The 7,458-nt window shown below is 37.9% G+C and overlaps 1 protein-coding gene across 1 annotated transcript in view; it reads right to left on the minus strand.

Moving 5' to 3' along the window:
* The window catches only part of cntfr (ciliary neurotrophic factor receptor), a 208,414-nt gene extending 201,394 nt beyond the window's left edge, over positions 1 to 7,020 (minus strand). The window contains exon 1 of the mRNA XM_016573704.1: positions 6,803 to 7,020. The gene's annotated coding sequence lies outside the window, so the exon portion shown is untranslated. The remainder of the gene's footprint in view (positions 1 to 6,802) is intronic.
* Positions 7,021 to 7,458: the final 438 nt, after the last annotated feature.

Here is a 7,458-nt window from a genome sequence, read left to right on the forward strand (position 1 = left end):
TTTTGTTCCAAATGTATTACCTTTAACGAAATTTTTTTTTTTTTTATGAAACACATTTTATGTATTTATGTATTTATTGATTGACATACAGTACTGTACATCATCCATATGTTGCATTTTGATGGTATTGATTTTACTTGTGTCTGACAAGTTGAAATCCATTGCTTTCAAAGCAAGTAGAATGTCAATATTTGTGAATCGTTATTTTTCAATAATAAAGTACATTAATTAAATTACATGATTATGCTGGAACTACTAAGCAAACAGCTATATAGATAGATATAGATAGACAGACAGACAGACAGACAGACAGACAGATATATTTATGTATTTTGTATTATTTAACTATTTATTTAACTAGCAAATAAGCATAATGGTCTTCTGGAATGGAGCGGATTTTGTGTATTGATTGATTGATTGATTGATTGATTGAAAGTTACAGTATATTTTCACAGTACATTGAACTTGTTCACCTCAAAATATCAAGGACAATTTGATTCCTCATGATATGACCCCTTCAAAAGGTCATTCAAGGAATCCAGGCAATGTTCCAAAGCAGCCGTAACTATTAAGCCACATGAATGAGTTGAAAGTATTTCTCTTGAAGGAAACAGCTCCTCGATGGAGGCACTAGCAGCTGCGGGCAACAGGGAGCACAGCTAATTCAGTATGCTTAGTGAAAACAATCGTATCACACCCAGACTGCTAGGATTACAGGGCAGATCTAGTCCACCTGCAGGGCTTCACAGCACTGTTAATAAAGCCACCGGTTTCAATTAAAAGCCTTTTAAACATTATAAATCTAATCATGCTTGTAGGTGACAATGCAAGTTAACTTGGCACGTTAAGTTAAGAATAATTTTAAACGGATTTCACAATATCTAATCACCCTGGTTTGCCGATTGAATAGCTGCTGAGCGAAAGGGTGGACTTATGCAATATTAAACAGTATTTTCTCGCCATTAAGACACTTTAATAGTGTTGCTCATTGTTAAGATGTATAGCGGTACTTGAGCTGCATTTTAAAAACACAATTTGCAACCTTGTTGTGGAGGAAACTAAATGTGATGTGCGGTAGTTCTGTATGTAATGCTGGGCAGTAACAGCAAAATCATGTTATGATACATGGAAATTTATATCGTTCAAAAGGCTGCATTCACTGATTAAAAATACATTAATAACAGTAATATTGTGAAATATCTTTTACAACTTAAATTAACTGTTTTCTACGTGATTATATTTTAAAATGTAATTTATTTCTCTGATCAAAGCTGAATTTTCAGCATCATTACTCCAGTCTTCAGTGCCACATGATCCTTCAGAAATCATTCTAATATGCTGATTTGCTGCACAATAAACATTTCTTATTATTATCAAAGTTAAATTATCAATGCTTTTTTTTTTTCCAGGATTCTTTGAGGAAAATAAAATTTTAAAGAACAGCATTAATTTGAAACTTTTTTTTTTTTTATTTGGAACTTGACTGATGTGTAGCTCCAACTCTAAATTCGGATTAGATGAGCAAAGTTTGAAAACATTGTTAAATAGCCAACATTTGCAAACCATCAACTGAAACCTATATTAATGCAATAAGTCGCATCTGCAAACAATGTCAATTCTGCTTCATGTTGATCTTCCTTATAACAATGTCACCCTCATCTTGACTTGTTTGACACACGTCAACTTCTTTATTTTATCATTTCTCCAAGTTTCAATTTCACATGCCCATATAAGTTCACTATGCCATCAACAGGTTATGAAAGAGGTACAATATGCTGTATTTGCAAGCAGCTTGTGCAGGATGTTCAGGCAGGACTAAAGCAGCACAAATGTGGGGTGTCCAGGGGCCCTCAACCTTGAATATCTGCCAGGGTTCACAGTAGCCCATGCCGGGGCATAAACAGAGAAATGTACCCTGGCATTTTCCCCAGTCCACTCCAATCAGAGACCAAATGGGGAATGGTAATGCAATTAACATTTCCCAGTCAACACAACACCTCCCCCCCTCGTCCAAATTCTGAAAAGCCCCTTCCCTTAATAACCAAGTCTGCTTGCTATCAAAAGCAGTGGCACTAATAATGCAGACATGCCATAAAAAGCCAAGAGATGGAGGGAAATTGGGCAAATAACTCTGTCCCAGAACGCTAACGCGATTTGCAATGCACACTCTAAGAAGAGGTCCGTCTGTGATGGTTTTCCAAGTGAAGGAGGCAGGCCACTCTGACGGCATGATTTATTTATTCATTTCCCGTTCTCGTTTAATGGAAATATAAAAGCCAGCATTGATTAGAGTTTAAGGATCAGCAGTTAATAGATTAAAAGCTTGCAACGTGGCCAGAGAAGAGCTCCAGCATTTTTCTGGGTTGCTCTTTGCTTGGAGGTATTTGAGGGTTGTTTATTTGGGTTACTATCTTCTGGTCGTCCTGTATTTTGCACTGGTTACCCTATTTTGTACAGGTTACCCTTGTGCCCTGACCTTGGGCCACCTTTCCCGTCATCTTTATCTACAGGTGTAAAAGCGATAGAGGTGGTCGGTAACTGATACCCGAAAGTTCAGAAACCAAATTTACCTCCAAGGCGACGGCAAAAGTGTCAACTCACTGACCTTCCGAAGACATGCTGGCGATCCTATGGCCTTCAGCCTGTAAATAACCATGTACACTCAGTGTTTACTTTGGCAAGAGTCAAGATGTGTCTTTAAATAGAGTTTGGGATGGAGGAGCTGGATCTGGTGTCATGAGACCCCGTGAAAATCTCATTGTCACTGAATAGGAAGGGAACTGTTGAGGAGAAAACCAAGGTTAAGTCACATGCTTGAGTTAAACGGGTTAGTTATGATCCAGGTAGCTATATAGCCTGACTGGGTAATAGAGGACGCTTTGTGGACAGGGTTAAAAAGAAGAATAATAGATTGCATGCAGCCTGGGGATTAATTAGTTTCAAGCTGAGGCAAATCTGGAAGACTTCTTTGGGAGGGAGGAGCATCATGATTGGGTGGAGTCAATGCATTTGAATGTTCATAACAGGAGGGATACTTTGATCCGCGGTTGACTTGGAGCCTCAAAGGTGTCAGTGAACAAATATATAGATGGATTTACGACCCCTACATGTGTTCAGCCCTCCTACAGACATGAAAATGAGTTGAGACATGGGGTATCCATGCAACATGCAGACGGATTCATCTACAGCATATAACATATAATTCCCATACCCAGGCAGAAACAATAGATTTAAAACAGAGCAGCAAGGTGCAAAGGCACATTTATAATTAAAATACATTTGTATGCACTATGTTCTAAACTCATTATCATAATTACTAAGTTTCTGTAATTTCAACCTGAATTGCTTAATCACTCAATTCAACCTTTTTGCTGTAGATCTTTTCAAGCTTAGATGTGCGGACTATTTTTTTAATGTAAAGCATTTGAAATGCAGCTGGCTGTGATGACATCATCGTGACACTTGCATACTGTGTTCCTATTGGTCCTCAAATTGTGAAGATGGTGTCATGTTGTGATTTTATTCTACTATACAGCCAGCAGAAAACACTGTCATTTCATGGTTTTAATTCCTAAAGCTGAACTTGTAAACACTACAGTTTAAGGCCAAAGTAAACTTTGGTGACAGTTTTAAAAAGTAAACAGTTTTGGTGCGAATGGTTAGCGTATACTTTAAGTATAACCTTTCTTCATAGCGTGTGCACTAGAAATGTTCATCTTTGTCTAGCGTCTGCGCTATTTCTCTCCAGACGTTATGACTGATAAAGTTATCTATGTACGCTACTAGAGTTGCGTCTATCTTGTAAGCGCTTGTTAACGCGGCAGTCAATTGTTGTTGCTGTCTCCAGTAGATTTTTTTTTTCTTCATTATTAACTAGTTGCTTGTTAGCATGCATATCACTAGCCTACTGGCTGTTTATTAGTACATATAAAGTACATATTAATGCTGTATTATGCATGACCATATTTTAGATCCCTTAATCCAGCCCTATACCTAAACTTAGGAACTACCTTATTAACTATTAATAAGCAGCAAATTAGTTTATTGAGGCAAAAGTCATAGTTAGTTAATAGTGAGAATTGGTCCCCAAACTAAAATGTGACATTTTTTTGAATTTGAGTAAAAACTGGTTCAAAAAATTAGACTGCGTACAATACAATGCTGATGACAAAAATTGCGTCACACACACTGTACACACACCTTTAATACTCTTGATAAAAAACAAAATATGCTCTAGGCTTTGTTGCCTTGTAAAAGCACTAGTATTTCCATCAGGAAATGCAAATATATTACATATTGTCTCTCTCTGTATAAAAGTGATACAAATATTAATTTCCACATAAAGACCCGCATGGAAGTCAAAACAAGTCTTCTCACATTTAAATGCATTTTAATGCATACTAATACAGTGCATGGGGTTGGCGGCATTCACATTCTCCATATCAAATGGTGGCAACATCGCATTAGTTTGCTCAGTGAAGGGCTAAATTGGAAGAGTCAAGAAAATATCATAACTGCTCATCTCGAAAATTCTTATTTACTGCATAAAAGACACAGGCTTTAAATTCACACTCAAATGAAATGATAAATAAATCAATCAAACGTAATTTAATAAACGACAAATTACCAACACATCATAACAGATTTAACAACTAATTTCTAGAATTTGTGTATGTTGGGGAAGAAAGCATCGGCAGCCCCCGTTGTCTGTGATCAGCCGGCACTCTGACATCTGTTTAAGGATGTTTATCCAAAGGGTAAGTATGTTAAGGGAAATATTATGTTGGTGTTATTTTACTTTTCTTCTGTTTGAATCATAAACACAGCTCTGGGGCAAGACGGAGAGATTAGAGTGAAAAACGCGAGCATGGGGTCTCGAATCACACCCCTTGAGACGAATCCCTACCGTGATTCCAGACCTAAAGACGTCCTGCTTAATCTGCCGATAGGAGTGTATTAATTAAATTATGCCTAAAGTAGCATGTGCGCCACACTTTAGCTCTTTTATTGAGCCTGCAACATTTTATTTACATCCACACGAGCTCCCGGACAGGCGCGTGTTGCTCTTTTACTGCGTTTGTGTGGATGGAGTCAAACTAAAACCAGGTGCCAAGCTACAGGCTGCTCAGATGACAGCGAGAGCCCCTTTACTGAAGGCTTTACGAACTGAAACATTGCACAGAGAATGCAGAGACCCTCGTTTAAAAAGAAAAGTAGGTGTTCAGCAGCCATTCAATCACCGCTCTCAATAAGGCATGAAACAGGGCGTCATTAAGGCAGTGTCAACCCTTCCAGAGTTAAGCTGACCCCCTTTGGGCTAATGTGAGGAGGGCAGAGTCTTTAAAAACAAAGATAAAGAGGTTTACACATGTCCCTGTGTTATAGATAAAGAGTTTCAGCCCAGTAGTAAATAGATGTCACAATCCAATAAGTCAAAAAGACCAGTAAATATGCAAAATTAGGGTGAATCTCATGAAACCTGTCAAGAACGTGTCCAGGTTATATTTTAATGCACAATCAAAAGAAATTAATAAGAAATTATACTTTGCTTAATGAAAATGGACCTTTTGCATCGGGACATGACAATAATAAAAAATAAATAAATACTGCCAAATAAATTGCATAAAAACATAAAATTAAAATCAATACCTAATATTTATGTATACTATGTGTAATGTTTATTTTAAATACATTTGTAAATAGTTGTTTATAAATTTAGTTTTGCATGAAGAAAAAAAAAATATTATTATTAGTAGTATTATTTTTATTTATTTATTTATTTATTTATTATCTGAATTACTTTAAGATTTAAATAAAACAATACATTAAATATTTCTCTTACAATAATAATTATTCATATAAATAAATAAGCATTCTATATGTCATTCAGCATGCATTATGGCAATTTAAATTTTAGTAAAAAATAAATATTGAAAAAAATGCAATAAATAAATACATAAAAATAATACTACTAATAATATTAGATTTTTTTTTTTCTTCATGCAAAACATTTTTATTCAGTTTTCGGAAATGTGACTTGGATACGTTTCCATGAGATTTACACCCACAACGAAAGTTCAAGAGACAGATTAAGAAAGTAAAGACAAGATACAACCCCAGCCAAAGAACAAAAAGCAGCAGCCCTAGCTGGAGAAGGAGGAGGAGATGAGGAGATTTCCGCTAAAACTAATCAATCAGGTCCTGATAATGGCTTCCATGCAGGAGTGTTGACACTGGGTCAGCTCTTCCCTTGACCCGCGCCTTCAGGGCAGTGGCTACAGAAAAGGCACAGATAACAGAAGCCGGGGCTAATTGTCTGCCTAGTGTCAGGGCTTTTCAAAGCCTCTCCACTTTCACTCGGTCGCCCGTCTTTCTCTTCCATTCCTCCGTACTCGGATCCTCACCCCCGTCTCCCTCTCTCCGGCGAACTGGCCACTTTGTTTGCCTCCTCTTCCCGGAGCGAGGCTGTGTGAATCACATTTCTCGCATGGTGCATGGCTGTCTAACACGCTAGCTCGCATCCTTCTAACACGTGCATAACAGGCAGCGGAGAGCCGGGAGACGCTGCGACTATGTGAACACTGACACCAGGTTCAACCTCAAGCAAACAGGAAATAATCCATTAAGTGACATTTTCCAATCATTTGTTGATCCCAACAGCTTCCAAAATAGGAGCTCCAAAAAAGGTTCCATTCTTTGCATGTCCCTCAAAGCACAAAATCAAATGGCATCGCATGCAACAAAACATGCCCATTAAAAATGACTGACAGTTATAAAGAAGAGATAGAATCAAGGTACTTACTTAAAAGCGATTGCTTCCGTCTCTTGCCTTATCTTCCTCTGCTCCTTAATGTCTGTGTCTTGTCCTCTATTGCTGCACACAGATGTGAAAGTGTGTGCGTGTGTTTGGGTAGATCAGAGAAGCTCCAGTACGGAAAGTTGCTGTTCTGTAGGCAAAGGCATGTAGTGTATTTGTGTGTATGTGTGTGTGTCTCAAGCAAAGCCTCGCACTGCACTGGCTGAAGGGAAACCAAAGCACTTTTAAACTCGCACTGGCTCCCCATGTGACCAGCTCACAGCAGCCAGTGAGGAATATATTAGTGTGGCTTCCTCTGTCCACATGCACCCCCTAGCCACTGTTGCAAGAAGTGTGCGCTGCCAGAGACACACACGCGCACGGTGACATATGCTTGCAATACCCAGGGCACTATTAACAAAAACACAAATGCAACCACCAAAAGAGAAATTTCTGTTGCTCAGAGTTTGCTCTTTCGTAGCTCAGGAGAGTTAACAAGGCTTTCAGTTATGCCTTATTTAAGTGTCCTCTTTTTCTCAGATGTTTCTCTTAAAGTTAGGCAAAAATTAGACATTTGGAACAACTTGATTTAAATAATTTTGCAGACTGAGCACAATTTGATACATTGCTGAGATATTCGAATTTCCAACATCACCACTTTT

Source organism: Sinocyclocheilus rhinocerous, unplaced genomic scaffold (assembly GCF_001515625.1).
Source record: "Sinocyclocheilus rhinocerous isolate Xijiao unplaced genomic scaffold, SAMN03320098_v1.1 scaffold2277, whole genome shotgun sequence".
In the NCBI taxonomy this organism is placed as follows: Eukaryota; Metazoa; Chordata; class Actinopteri; order Cypriniformes; family Cyprinidae; genus Sinocyclocheilus; species Sinocyclocheilus rhinocerous.